Source organism: Eulemur rufifrons, chromosome 9 (genome assembly GCF_041146395.1).
Source record: "Eulemur rufifrons isolate Redbay chromosome 9, OSU_ERuf_1, whole genome shotgun sequence".
NCBI lineage: Eukaryota > Metazoa > Chordata > Mammalia > Primates > Lemuridae > Eulemur > Eulemur rufifrons.
In genome coordinates this window covers 679,715-695,260 of record NC_090991.1, presented here as the reverse complement: position 1 = coordinate 695,260, position 15,546 = coordinate 679,715, and the positions used below count along the sequence as shown (strand labels likewise).

At 46.3% G+C, this 15,546-nt stretch overlaps 1 non-coding gene across 1 annotated transcript; it reads right to left on the bottom strand.

The window, feature by feature from the left end:
• Positions 1–3,064: 3,064 nt before the first annotated feature.
• Positions 3,065–3,171, bottom strand: LOC138392692 (U6 spliceosomal RNA). Its single transcript, XR_011234978.1, has one exon. It is a non-coding gene; the product is annotated as a U6 spliceosomal RNA (small nuclear RNA).
• Positions 3,172–15,546: the final 12,375 nt, after the last annotated feature.

Sequence of the window (15,546 nt, the reverse complement as noted above, 5' to 3'; positions counted from 1 at the left end):
TGACAGAGTGAGACACTGTCTCAGGAAACAACAACAAAAAAAGTTTACAAAAATAAAAATAAATTTAAAAAATTAAAAAATTAAAAAGAATTTAAAAAACCCAAAAGTATCCTTCAGTAGGTGAGTGTATAAATAAATTGTGGTACATACAAACAAAATAATATTATTCGATGTTAAAAATAATGAGCTCTCAAGCCATGAGGAGACATGGAGTGACGTGAAATGCGTATTACTGAGAGAAACAAAGCTCAAGTCTGCTGTATGATTCCAACTCTGACATTCTGGAAAAGTCACAACTAGGGAAATACTAAAAAGATCCGTGGTGACCAGAGGTCACGGGAAGGGAGGGATGAACAGGCAGAGCACAGAGGATTTTTATGGCAGGGAAACCGCTCTGTATGATGCATTCGTGGACACGTTTCAACATACATGGGTCCAAACCCATAGCATGAACAGCACCAAGCGTGAGCTCCAGCGTCATCGATGCACTTCGGGTGACAATGCCGTGTCGGTGCAGGTTCATTGACTGTAACAGCTATTCCCTCTGGCGGGGACCTTGACAGTGGGAGGGCAGGGCCATCTGGGAACTCTGTGCTTTTGCTCAATTTTTCTGTGACCCTAAAATTGCTCTAAAAATAGCCTATTTTTTCTTAAAGGAACCAAACTCATTCTGGAACTGAAATTTCCAATAACTGAAATGAAAACTCACTGAAGGAATCTGTCAGCAAATTTAAGTAAGCAAAATAAAGGATCAGTGAACTTAAAAAGACAATTAAAATAACTGTGGGGCAAAAATTTAAGAAGACTCAGGGAAACTGAGCAGAGCCGAGGGACCTGCGGGACCCCACGGAATGCACCAATACGCACTTAGAGGAGTTCCAGAAGGAGAAGGACGAAAAGGACAGAAAAAAACGTTTGAAGAAATAATTTCCAAAATTTCCCAGATCTAAGGGAAACATGCCAATATACACATTCAAAAAGCTTGACAAACTCCAAGCAGGAAAAGCTCAAAGAAATCTGCACCAAGACACATTACAGTAAAACCATGGAAACCCACGAACAAAGAGAGAACTGCGAAAGCAGCGAGAGAGAGAGAGTAGCAACTTGTCAGGCCCGAGGGACCCTCGGTGACACTCATGGCTGATTTCGCCTCAGAGACCACAGGGGCCCAAATGGAGCAGGATGATACACTTAAAGTCCTGATAGAAAACAAACAATCAAACAGGAATTGTACACGCTGCAAAACTACCTTTCAATAACGAAGGACAAAGTAAGGCATTTCCAGATAAACTCTGAGGAGTGCGTGAGCGGTAGATCCGCCCCACGAGAAATGCTTACACCGGGATCTTTCAGACTGAAATGAAAGTGTACTGGACAGTACCTTAAAGCCATCAGAAATAATTTAAAACATTGGTAAAGGTAACTACTTAAGAAAATATAAAAGCCAGAATTGTCGTATTTTTGGTACGGTTTGTAACTCCTACTTTTTCCTATGTGATTTAATAGGCAATCCATAAAACAATGATTACAAACCTACGTTAATGGTCTTACAATGCAGGAAGATGTAATATGCAACAGTAACAATATAAAGGGGAAGGGATACAGATGTATAGGAGCAGAGTTTTTGTATCCTATTGAAACTAAGTTGGTATTATTCAAACCGGGTGTTGTAAATTTAGGTTGTCAATTGTAATCTCCAAGATAACCAATAAGAAAATAACTAAAAAATATACAGAAAAGAAAAGAAAACGGGACTCAAAATGATATACTACCCAAAAAGTCAACTAAATGCAAAAATGGAGGAATTGAAGAACCAAAAACATATAAGACATACACAAAACAAATAAATAAATAGCAGAAGTAAATCTTTATTGGTAATAATATTAAATGTAAATGAACTAAATTCTGCTATTAAAAAGCAGAAACTGGCAGATTGGATAAACAAAAAAACCCATGGGATTATCTATATGCTATCTATAAGACACTTGCTTTATTCTTTTTTTCTTTTATTTTCTTTTTTGAGACAGGGTCTCGCTCTGTTGCCTGGGCTAGAGTGCAGTGGTGTGATCACAGCTCCCTGCAGCCTCAAACTCCTGGGCTCAAGGGATCCTTTTGCCACAGACTCCCGAGTAGCTGGGACTACAAGGGCGTGCCACCATGCCCAGCTAATTTTGCTATTTTTAATAGAGACGGGGTCTCACTCTTGCTCAGGCTGGTCTCAAACTCCTGACCTCGAGCAATCCTCCCGCCTCGGCCTCCCAGAGTGCTAGGATTACAGGTGTGAGCCACCGCGCCTGACCAAGAGGCTTACTTTAGATCAAAGGACACAAAGGCTAAAAGTAAAAGGATGGAAAAAAGATATTTCATGCAAACAGTAAACAAAAAAGAGCTAGGACAGCTATAATATTATCAGACAAAATAGACTAAATCAAAAAAGGTTAAAGAGACAAAGGAGGTCACTATAGAACGATAAAGAGGAAACAGCCAGAAGACAGAATGATTAGAAACATATACACACCTAACGACAGAGTCCCAAAATATATGAAACAAAAACTTACAGAATTGAAGGGAGAAATAGATTGTTCTACACTAATATTGGGATACTTCAATACCCCACTTCAATAAAAGAACAACCAGAAAGATCAATAAGAAAATACAAGATTTGAACTACAAACCAATCAGACCTACAGACATAATAGAACACCCCACCCAGCAACAGCAGAGTACATTCTTCTGAAGAGCACGTCAACATTCTCCAGGATAGACCAGCTATTAGGCCATGAAACGAGCCTTAATAAATAAAAAGGGTAAAATCATTCAAAGCATCTTTTCTGATCACAATGGTACAAAACTAGAAATCAATAACAGAAGGAAAACTGGAAATTTCACAAGTGTGTGGAAATTAAACAACACACTCTTTAACAACCAATCAGAGAAGAAATGGGCCGGGCGCGGTGGCTCACGCCTGTAATCCCAGCACTCTGGGAGGCCGAGGCGGGAGGATCACTCAAGGTCAGGGGCTCGAGACCAGCCTGAGCAAGAGCGAGACCCCGTCTCTTTTTTTTTTTTTATGGAACGCTTCACGAATTTGCGTGTCATCCTTGCACAGGGGCCATGCTAATCTTCTCTGTATCGTTCCAATTTTAGTATATGTGCTGCCAAAGCGAGCACCCCATCTCTACTAAAAAATAGAAAGAAATTAACCGGACAACTAAAAATATATAGAAAAAATTAGCCGGGCACGGTGGCGCATGCCTGTAGTCCCAGCTACTCGGCAGGCTGAGGCAGGAGGATGCTTGAGCCCAGGAGTTGGAGGTTGCTGTGAGCTAGGCTGACGCCACGGCACTCTAGCCTGGGCAACAGAGTGGGACTCTGTCTCAAAAAAAAAAAAAAAAAAAAAAAAGAAGAAGAAGAAGAAATGATAAGGGAAATTAGAAAATGTCTCGAGACAAATGAAAATGAAAATACAACATGTCAAAAGTTATGGGATACAACAAAAGCAATTCTAAGGGGGAAATTTACGTAAATGCATATGCTGAAAAAGAAGGAATTCTTGAATCATAACCTAATTACCCACTTTGAGGACATAGAAAAATAAAAGCAAATTAAACCCAAAACTAGCAGAAGGAGAGAAATAATAAAGATCAGAGCAGAGATAAGTAAAATAGGGAAGAGAAAAATCATAGAGAAAATAAACAAAACCAAAAGTTGGTCCTTTGAAAAGATCAACAAAATTGACAAAGGTTTATCTTGATTGACTAAGGAAAAAAGAGAGGACTCAAATTATTAACATCAGAAATGAAACTGAAGGCATTACTACTTATTTTCAGAAATAAAAAGGATTCTAAGAGAATGCTGTGAACAATTATACATCAACAAACTGGATAACTTAGATAAAATGGACATATTCCTAGAAACACATACTGTACCAAAATTGACACAAGCAGAAATAGAAAATTTGAACAGACCTATAACTAGTAAGATGATTGAATAAGTAATCAGCAACCTCCCAACAAAAAGCCTAGAACCACATGGCTTCACTGGTGAGTTCTACCAAAACATTTACAAGAGAATTAACACTAATCCTTCTCAAAACTTTTGCAAAAAACCAAAAAGTAGGGAACACTTCCTAACTCAGTATTTGATGTCAGCATTACACTGATATCAGAGCCCAATAAAGACATCACAAGAAAAGAAAATTACAGACCAATATACCTGATGAATATAGATGCAAAAATCCTCAACAAAATATTAGCAAATTGAATCCAATATCATATTAAAAGGATTATTTACTATAACCAAGTGGGATTTATTCCTACAGTGCAATGATGGTTCAATATACGAAAGTCAAGCAATATAATGCACCTTATTAAAGGAATAAATAATGGTGGTACACGCCTGTTGTCTCAGCTACTTGGGAGGCTGAGGTGGGAGAATTGCTTGAGCCCAGGAATTTGAGACCAGCCTGGACAACATAGTGAGACCCTATCTCAAAAAAAAAAAAAAAAAAGGAGAATGAAGGAAAAAAGTACATGCTCATCTCAATTGATGCAGAAAAAGCATTTGACACAATCCAACAGTTTTTCATGATAAAAATACTCAATAAACTAGGAAAAGAAAGTAATTTCCTCAACATGATAAAGGCCATATTTAAAAATCCCATAGCTAACAGCATACTCAATGGTAGAAGACTGAAAGCTTTCCCCTAAGAACAGGAACAAGACGAGGATGCACACTCTCCGTGCTTCTATTCAACCCAGCACTGGAAGTGCTAGCCAGAGCTTAGGCAAGAAAAAGAAAAAGAAATAAGGGTATCCAAATTGGAAAAGAGGACATACGATTATCTACTCACAGAAAACACAATCTTATATGTAGAAAACCCTAAAAATTCCATTTGATTGGGAAAGGACAGTCTTTTAAACAAACAATGCTGGGAAAATTGGATATCCACATATGAAGAATGAAGGTGAACTCTTACCTAACGCCATATATAAAAATTAACCCAAAATGGATTTTAGCCCAAAGTAAGGGCTAAAACTATAAAACTTTTAGAAAAAAACATAGCAGAAAATCTTCATGCACTGAATTTGGCAATGACACTTTGGCTATAGCACCAAAGGCACAGGCAACAAAAGAAAAAATTAGATAATCTGGATTTCAGCAAAATTAAAAATTTTTGTGCATCAAAGGATACTACAGAGAGAGTAAAAAGACAACCCACAGAATGGGAGCAAATATTTCCAAATCATATATCTAACAAGGGATTGATATCCAGAATATACAAAGAGTGCCTAAAACTCAACAATAAAAATCAACTCAAGTCAAAACTGGGCAAAAGACTTGAATCAACATTTCTCCAAATAAGATACACAAATAGTCCATAAGCATGTGAAAAGATGCTCAACCTCATCAGTCATTAGGGAAATGAAAATTTAAACCACAATAAGATATCCATTCAAGGCCGGGCGCGGTGGGTCAGGCCTGTAATCCTAGCACTCTGGGAGGCCGAGGCGGGAGGATCGCTCGAGGTCAGGAGTTCAAGACCAGGCTGAGCAAGAGCAAGACCTCATCTCTACTAAAAATAGAAAGAAATGATCTGGACAGCTAAAAATATATATAGAAAAAAATTGGCCGGGCATGGTGGCGCATGCCCGTAGTCCCAGCTACTTGGGAGGCTGAGGCAGGAGGATCGCTTGAGCCCAGGAGTTTGAGGTTGCTGTGAGCTAGGCTGACACCATGGCACTCTAGCCCGGGCAACAGAGTGAGACTCTGTCTAAAAAAAAAAAAAAAAGATACCCATTCATACCCATGAGGATGGCTTTAATTAAAAATTTAGAGAATAACAAGCATTAGTGATGTGGGGAAATTGGAACTCTCATATATAACTCATGGGAATGTACAACAATGTAGTCACTGTGGAGGAGTTTGGCGGTTCCTTGAATATAAAATGACTATATAACCCAGTAATTCCACTCCTAGGTATGCGTCCGAAAGAGCTGGGAGCAGGCACTCAAACAGACAGCTGTGCGCCAACATTCACAGCAGCATTGCTCACAACGGGCAAACAGGGAAACAGCCCAGTGGTTCATCAATGCACGAATGGATAAACAAAATGTATCATATGTACACAATGGAATATAATTCAGTTCTTAAAATGAACAAAGAACTGATAGATGCTACAACATGGATGAACTTTGAAGACATTATGCTGAGTGAAATAAGCTAATCACGTAGGAACAAATACTGCGATTCCACTCCTACGAGGCAACCAGCGCGAGACAAGCAGCAGAGGCGCCGCGGCCACTTCTATGTGCCAGCATCGTCCCCCTGACTGCGACCACGTGCAGCATGAATTTCTCATCCCACATTTCAAGCAAACACTGATTACGAACTTGGCCGGAGCTGCGAGCTGGGCCGTCACGGGGCGGGGGTGGGCAGGAGAGGGTCCTAGCGGGAAGAAAGGGGGTGCGTGGAGACCCGGGTGACAGGCAGGAGAGCAGATGCTCACCCCACAAGCTCGCTTTTGTTAATCGCAACGAGCAGGGCGGAGGAGAGTTGTCATTTCTGTTAGCTGTGCATGATTGCTCACCGGGCTACCTGAACTACTGGAACAGCGCTAAGCCCCACCCCTGCCAGCTCCACGCCACCCAGAACCAAGCCTGGGGATGCTCGGGGCTGAGGGCTCCGTCCCCATGCCGGATCCAAAGTCAGAAGAACTTCATCAGAGAGAGTGAGTCCAGGGGCTTTCTCAGTTTTCTCTGTGTGAAATGGGGGCGGCCAGCGTAGTTTTTGCCGCCTGTCAGCTCAGTTTGAAAACTGGTTTGTCACAGTTCGGCGACAGAGCGTGCGTGGGAGCGAAGCGCTGCGGTGGGGAAAGCACGGCTGACTCACCCGGGGAAGGCCCGGGCGGTGCTAAGCCTCGGCTGTCCCCAGCTGTAAAGTGGGGTTCTGGGCTTCCTCCTGCAGAGCTTCCTACGGGCGTGTATGTGACGAGACGCAACTGGCCCGAGACACAGCTGTTGCTGTTGGCCATTATTATTCTGATATAAATGGTATGAAATATAATGGGTTAATGATCATTTCATAATAACGTAAAACAATCATAGTATCAATGACAATTATTAATAATGCCAGTAGCATCAAGGGAGTGCTCCAGGCCTGGGAACTGCCCTCCCAGACCTGAATTTGTGGCACCCACCACCAGGTACTCTTTCCTGTTGGTCACTTGACACTGTGGGGCGCAGCCACTCTGCCCCTACTGTCCCCTTCGTCTCTGCATCCAGCGCCTTTGATGATACCAGACACACAGCAGGGGCTCCAAAAGTGCTCATAAACGACTGGATTCCTGACATACAGTTGTCCTCAGTAGAGACTTGTGGGATGAAAAGTAAGCTGTGTTCCCATGCGTGTAACAGACAGCTGGGGGGGGGGTAATATCTGAGTTTTATTGGCAGCCCCTGGGCCCTGCCGGCACTTCCTCCAAGGAGGACCGGCCACGTCCCGTGGGAGCAGGGCAAGCCCACGTCCCGGCGTCTGCTTTCAAAACTTGGGAGAAAGGATGCTTGGCACAGAGTGACTGGGCCAGAAACAAGCACGGAAAATAATTTCCCGCAGATCAAAAAAACCCCTAAGATTTAAATGTGAAAATAATAAAAATATAAAAACTTATAGAGAAGAAACCATCTGATAACTGCTTTACAACCCTGGAGTCTGAAAGGCCTTTCTAACTATGACCCCAAATCTAAAATCCATAAAAGACATCATGATGACATAGAATGCACAAAACAAACCGACAAGCAAACAAAAAATCTTCACGGCAATAAACACCTTAAGGAAAGTCCAAAGACATATGAAAAATGAGAACAGAATATGTGTAGCTCATACCTAAAAGGTAAACAAAGACCAGCTACGCAACAGAAAAATCACCAGATGTCAAGAACAGACGGTTCACAGACAGGGAGACATGACATAAAGCTGCTGGTCTCGTTCACAGAGACAGGCAGATTCAAACTCCCTGAAACACTCTTCCTCCTCACAGACTGTTAAAAATCCAAAAGTTTAACAATCCCTTGTATCGGCAAAGTCATGAGGAAAGTGGCATTCTTGTTCATTATGGAAGGAGAGAAAACAGGGATGACCTCATGGAAGGCAATTTGGCAACATTTGTCAAAACTACTGGTGTATTTACCCATTGACCCAGAGATGAAACTCCACGATTTATCATGCAGTGTGAAATGATAAATTAATTGCAACAATGTCCGCAACAGCAGAAGAAGGAAAGTCCCCCAAATGTCCATCAGTAGGGAACTGACTGGGTAAATTACAATACGCTTATACACTAGACCGTTATGCAGCTATAAAAAAAAAAAAAAATGAGAAAGCTCTTTATATATTGCTATTGCTATGGAAAGAATTCCAAGATATAGTAAATGAAAAAACAAAAATAAAACAAAACAAGATACATAACATTATGGCTCTTGGTTCTTCCCCACCCACAAAAGGGGAAAAGTTCTAATCCACATTTGCAAGTGTTGGTATATGCATAAAGAAATTCTGTAAAAAATTAAAAATGTTTTCAATAAAATATTCAGGAAGAAATTTAAGGAAAGAAATGCAAGACTTATACATTAAAAACTACAAAACATTGCTGAAACAAATTAAAGAAGATTTATTTTTTTTTTTTTGAGACAAAGTCTCACTCTGTTGCCCAGGCTAGAGTGAGTGCCGTGGCGTTAGCCTAGCTCACAGCAACCTCAAACTCCTGAGCTCAAGCGATCCTCCTGTCTCAGCCTCCCGAGTAGCTGGGACTACAGGCATGTGCCACCATGCCCGGCTTATTTTTTCTATATATATTTTTAGCTGTCCATATAATTTCTTTCTATTTTTTTTTAGTAGAGATGGGGTCTCGCTCTTGCTCAGGCTGGTCTCGAACTCCTGAGCTCAAACGATCCGCCCACCTCGGCCTCCCAGAGTGCTAGGATTACAGGCGTGAGCCACCGCGCCCGGCTGAAGATTTAAATAAATAGAAAGACATCCCATATTCATGGGTTAAAAGGCTTAATATTGTTGAGATGGCAATACTCCCTAAATTGTTCCACAGATTCAGTGCAATCCCAATCAAACTCCCAGCTGGCCTTCCTGCAGAATTTCCCAAGCTGATCCTAAAATTCATATGGAAATGCAAGAAACCCAGAAAAGCCAAAATAATCTTGAAAAAGAAAAACATAGTTGGAGAACTCGTACTTCCCAACTCCAAAACTTACTAGAAAGCAACAGTAATCACAACAGTGTGGTACTGGCCTAAAGACAGACATAGATCAAAGAATAGAATTCAGAGTCCAAAAATAAAGCCTACCATTTATGATCAACTGATTTTCAACAAGAGTACCAAGACAATTCAAGGGGAGAAAGAGTAGTCTTTACAACAAATGGTGCTGGGTCAACTGGACATCCACATACAAAAGAATGAATCTGGATCCCTATCTCACACCATACACAAAAAATTAACTCAAAATGGATCACAGACCTAAATGTCAAAAAGATAGATGAATGACACATGAAAAGATGTTCAAAATCATTTGTCATGAGGGAAATGCAAACCTAAACCCCACTGAGATACCACTGCACACCCACTAGGATAGCTATCACGAGAAAGACGGACAACGGCAAGTGTTGGAGAGCATGTGGAAAACTGGAACCCGCATGCATTAAACGAGGTTATGGAATGGTGCCGCCACTTTGGAAAACAGTTTGGCAGTTTCTTTCTTTTTTCTTGAAACAGAGTGTTGCTCTGTTGCCCAGGCTAGAGTGAGTGCCGTGGCGTCAGCCTAGCTCACAGCAACCTCAAACTCCTGGGCTCAAGCAATCCTACTGCCTCAGCCTCCCGAGTACCTGGGACTACAGGCATTAGCCACCATGCCTGGCTAATTTTTCTATATATTTTTAGTTGTCCAGTTAATTTCTTTCTATTTTTTTTAGTAGAGACGGGGTCTCGCTCTTGCTCAGGCTGGTCTCGAACTCCCGAACTCAAACGATCCTCCCGCCTCGGCCTCCCAGAGTGCTAGGATTACAGGCGTGAGCCACCGCGCCTGGCCAGTTCCTTAAAGTATTAAAGATGGAATTACCATATGACCCAGCAATTCTATTCCTAGGTATCTATTTACCCAAGGGAAAAGAAAACATGTCCACCCAAAACATGTACACAAAAGAAGCCTTACTAATAATCGCCAAAAGGTAGAAGCAACCTAAGTGTCTACCAGTTGATGAACAGATAAACCAAATGTGATATATCCATAAAAATGGAATATCGTTTGGCTATAAAAATGAAGTACACGCACATGCTATAGCATGGATGACCCTTGAAAACATTATGCTGAGTGGAAGAAGCTGGTCTATATGGTAGGATTCCACGTATGCAAAATGTCCCAAATACGCAAATCCACAGAGACAGAGGTAGGTCAGTGGTAGCCCAGGGCTGGGGAGGAGTGAAGGCTGACAAGGTTTCTTTCTGGGATGATCAAAATGTCCTCAAATTAGATTATGTGCCAAGGTTGCACAATGCTGTAACTATACTAAAAACACTGCATTGTACACTTTAAATGGGTGAATTTATGGCACGTAAATTATACCATGATCAAGCCACGTGCCCTCGGGGAGGCAGGCTCTGGGCACAGGCACACGGGAGGGAAGGAAGGTTCTCTATCATACATCTTCCTATACTTCCTGGGTTTCAAACCATGCGGTTATACTGTCTCTTCAAAAGTAAATTTAAAAACAAAGGCTCAAACAAAATTAAAAAGAGACCCCCGGTTCTCCCCTCCTTTGGGTGGGGGACAGGAGAGGGAGGCAGTCACTGCCCACCCCACTGCACTGGGTGTCCCTTGTTCTATGGGACAAGGGCAGGCTTGGAGAGGTTCTAAGACCCCATTCATCACCTGGAAGCCGCCAAAGCCACCGGACCTGCTGGGAGATGGTACCCAGCTGACCAGACGGCAGACACCTAACGGACCAGAGGGCACAGCCTCTGCTCCCTCTCCTCTCTCACCATCTGGGCCCCCATACATCCCAGAACCACCATCCAACCCTAAAGAGAGACAGGAAGACCCCCAGATTGACACCAGGCCAGCAGAATAGAAGCTTGAGAAAGCAGCTCCCCGGGTGGACAGGGAAGCAAGGAAGAGCTCCTCTCACACACTGGGTCTGCAGGCTGGGCTCACACCCGCAGCTGCTGCAGGGCTCGGATGCAGGATGGCAGGCCTGAGAGCAGAGAGCAGCAGAGGGGGACGGTTCTTAGAGCTTGCGCTTCCTCGCACGCTTGGCTGGCTAACAGGTGCTGCACCAAGACAGGCCTCTGTGGTCAACTTGGTTTGAAAAATGCTGGGTTAAAAAAAGGCAAAGTGTTTTTCTTTGATTGCAGGCCTTCACAGAGCCTTTGTTTGGGGCTCTTTAAGGTGGGGTCTGACAGGTTGAAAGCACTTTTGAGGGACATTTGCTGGGCCAGATGGTCTTCCTCATTTTGCAGCTGAGGGGAAGGGGCTTGTGCACAGTCACAGAGCGAGTCTGCGACCAGCGGGGGCTGCAACTGCCGCCTTGCCGGCCAGGGCTGGCTCTGCAGCAGCAGCTCGCAGTCCCGGCTGGTTCCCGCCTCACGGGCCCAGGGCGCCGGGCGGTTCCGTCCCGTGTCAGGGTGGCCTCTGGTCACCGCCTGGTCCGACTCCCTCAAACTGTGCGCACCGGAGCCCTCGCCCGGGCACGAGTCTGGGGACACGGTGGCTGCGGGCAAAGGCGGCCAGAGAGGAGGCGTGCCCGGCCGGTGCGGGGGGCAGGGCGGCAGGCCCGGCCGGTCCCCCCGCGGGACCCGGAACCCTTTCGTGGAGCCCCGAAACCTGCCGCGATGAAATCCCACGGATCTGTCCCCACGAACACGCAGCAGGGAAACGGGCCGGCGGGGGCCGCTCCGGGCCAGACCGCAAAACCACGCCTCGCGCGGCCCGGCCGGACCGACGCGAACGGACCGGACCGACGCCAACGGGCCGGACCGACGCCAACGGGCCGGACCGACGCGAACGGACCGGACCGACGCGAACGGACCGGACCAACACGAACGGACCGACGCGAACGGACCGACGCGAACGGACCGACGCGAACGGACCGACGCGAACGGACCGACGCGAACGGGCCGGACCGAGCGGGAGAGTCGGGGAGGCCCCGGCGCCGGCGACTTGACGACGTCGGGAATGACTGTTCCCGGGAGCGGTGACGGCAGGGCGGTTAGTTTTCTGGGTTGGTTTTCAGAGCTGGCTCCCCAGGTATCTACGGATCGAACCACCGACTGCTTGGGATCAGCTTTCACAGGATGCGACGCGGGTGGCAGGGGCGAGTGGGGACAGGGTGGCGAGGTCATAGGTCGGTCCCGGCCCGCATGGCGACCCCGGCCTGCGTGGCAACCCCGGCCTGGGGCGAGTGGGGCAGGGTGGCGAGGTCATAGGTCGGTCCGGCCCGGGTGGTGACCCCGGCCTGGGGGCGAGTGGGGACAGGGTGGCGAGGTCATAGGTCGGCCCCTGCCCATGGCGACCCCGGCCTGGGGGCGAGTGGGACAGGGTGGCGAGGTCATAGGTCGGCCCCGCCCGCGTGGTGACCCCGGCCTGGGGCCCCCCGCGCCCGCCCGCGCCCGCTACTCACGCGGCTCCTCCCGGCCCGCCGGCTCCGGCTCCGGCTCCGGCCGCGTGTGCGCCGTCGTCACGCAGGACGTTTACTATCAGCCGCGACCGACCGCGCCCGGCTGCACTTCCTGGGTTTTCCCCTCGAGCCGCGCCTGCGCCCTGCGCCCTGCGCCCTCGCCGGGGCCGGCCCACGTGCGCGCAGAGCGGGCCGCCCAGCCCGCCTCGGCACCAGGGCTCCGCCGCGGGGCCCAGGCCCTTCTGGGTCTGGCCCTGGCCCACCCCTTGGGCCTGCTCTCTGCCCCCGCACCCCGCCCCCGGCCCGGCCGCTTCGAGCTGGCTCTGCGGCCTCCCAGCCTCACCCAGGCCCTTCCCCCTTCCTGGACGCCCTTGCCCTGTTTCATTGCATGGTCAGCGCCTCCTGGTCCTTCCTCAAGGCGCAGCTGACGTGTCACCTCCTCCAGGAAGCCGTCCCTGACTGCCCCACCCCAAATCAGGTGCTCGTTCTCTGTTCTTGCTCAGCCTTGTCTTGCAGCTCTCAAAGCACTGGAGAGGCTGAACCCAGAGCTGGGCAGCCCGGCTTTGAATCTGGACTCTGCCATATACCAGAGGGAGGCCTTGGTGGCAATTTAGCTAACTTCTCTGTGCCTCCGTTTTCTCTTCTGAAAGATGGGTATAACAACATTGCCCATCTCACAGGTTTTATGAGAATGAAATGAGTTAACACAATTATGCTTAGAGCGAGTTCTTGGCACATAGCAAATTCTCAATAAACGATGTCAAGGATTAACGCTACGGGCCTTATTACACTGGACTGCAACTTTATTTCTCTGTCTTCCCAACTCCGCTGAAACCCCCTGAGGCATAGGAAGGTCCAGCAACAGCCAAAGCTGGAGTGAGAGAAATTTAAAGGCCAAAGAAATCCCGTGGGTGTTTAGGAAGAAACCTTTGAAAGATGAGAGGGATCCGGCAGGTGGAGCAGAGAGCGGGGAGGCGTTCCGGAAGCAGTCAGAACAGGTGGTGCGCAGGACAGGAGAGGAAAAGCCCATGGTCCACGGTCGGCAAGCAGAAAATGCTCAATCTCATCAGTTATCAGAAAAATACAGCGTAACAGTGAAAAGCTAATTTTCATCTATCAGGTTGATAACAAGCTTTAAACAGTGTAAACGTCCAGCCAACAGAGGACGTCTGATAGGCCGTAGCCAGGAAGCTATGCCACAGTTAGAATAAGATCTGGAAACTTGTCACGACAGATGGTCGGGTGAAGAAAAGCAGTTTATAACATGATACTTACGGCATCGTGCCTTTCAGTGAAACACAACCAACGACTCTCACACACAGAGACACCTGCTCTGCGCTGTCCATCATCATGCATACATGGATGCCACGCATGAGAAGTCTGAACCGATCCATGTGCATGGCACTGGCTACCTCCCGGTGGCAAAAGGGGATCAGGACTGGAGGTGACAGTCAAAGGGGATTTTAGCTCTATTTGTAATGTTTTCATTTTTACTTGGAGATTTTCATTACTTGTGTCAATGAAAAGGAACAAAACTACAGCTGGGCTCTGGCAGGGTAGATTTCTAAGGGAGAGGTGACAAGTAGATCCCATTGCCAGGAACTTTCTGTCTATTGAAACAGGCAAACCCAAAGTCATGCGGGATCCCCTCACTGTGTCCCCTCCACCTTCTGATCGCACACTTCCAGGGCCGGAGCTCTCACCACCTCACAAAGCTTAGCTCTGCCAGTCAGAGAGCGCAGGTCTGTCCAACAGACCGTGCCTTCCAGAAATGGACCCACTGGGCCCAGCTGCTCTCTGAAGCCAGATATATCGTCTTGGTCAACGTGTAGTGCTATGCAGTTTTATTTATTTATTTATTTATTTATTTTTCTGAGGCAGAGTCTCACTCTGTTGCCCGTGCTAGAGTGCCGTGGCATCAGCCCACCTCACAGCAACCCCAAACTCCTGGGCTCGGGCGATCCTCCTGCCTCAGCCTCCCGAGTAGCTGGGACTACAGGCATGCGCCACCATGCCCGTCTAATTTTTTCTGTATATATTTTTAGTTGTCCATATAATTTCTTTCTATTTTTAGTAGAGATGGGGTCTCGCTCTTGCTCAGGCTGGTCTCGAACTCCTGAGCTCAAATGATCCACCCACCTCGGCCTCCCAGAGTGCTGGGATTACAGGCGTGAGCCACAACGCCCACCAGATTTCTAGGGTGGCTGGGAATTGAATGGTAGGGTTCCCTAAGCTGGTCTCATTGCCGATCTCAGCTTGTTAATGCTTTTTCTCAAATGCAGATATTATTTGCTTTCTATTTTTTTTAATTAGAGGTGTGGTTTACATGCAGTGAAATGCATGCATTTTAAATGGGATGTTCAGTAAATGTTTATATATGTGTATACCCAAGCAACCAGAATCCAGATCAAGACTTAGGACATTTGCAGCCCCTCACTCCCCCTCCCAGGCGGTACACGCAGCCTCAGCCCAGAAAGAGCCACCGTTTTGACTGCCACTACAGATATGTTTTGCCTGTTCCTGAACTTTGTACAAATGGAAACATAGAAATGGAATCATTTCATGACCCGTGAAAATAGATTTCCCTCCACAATGGGCTGCCACAGAACAGGTGCTAGAGGTTTCTGAACCTCATTCTGAACCTTCTGAACCTCATTCTGAGACCAGCTGTTTCTGAGCTGTCTCCCAGGGGGGTGCAGGATTCTAATTTTAAGTTCCCCCGGGGTAAAGTGACAGAAGAGCTTTGGAACCCAGCGTAAAGATACCTTGTATACCTCAACACTTTGGAGCTGGTTTGTTTTTCTTTACCATGTGTGCATTTTAACTCTTTAATTATACATTTTAACTCTTCAATATAACTATATTAAA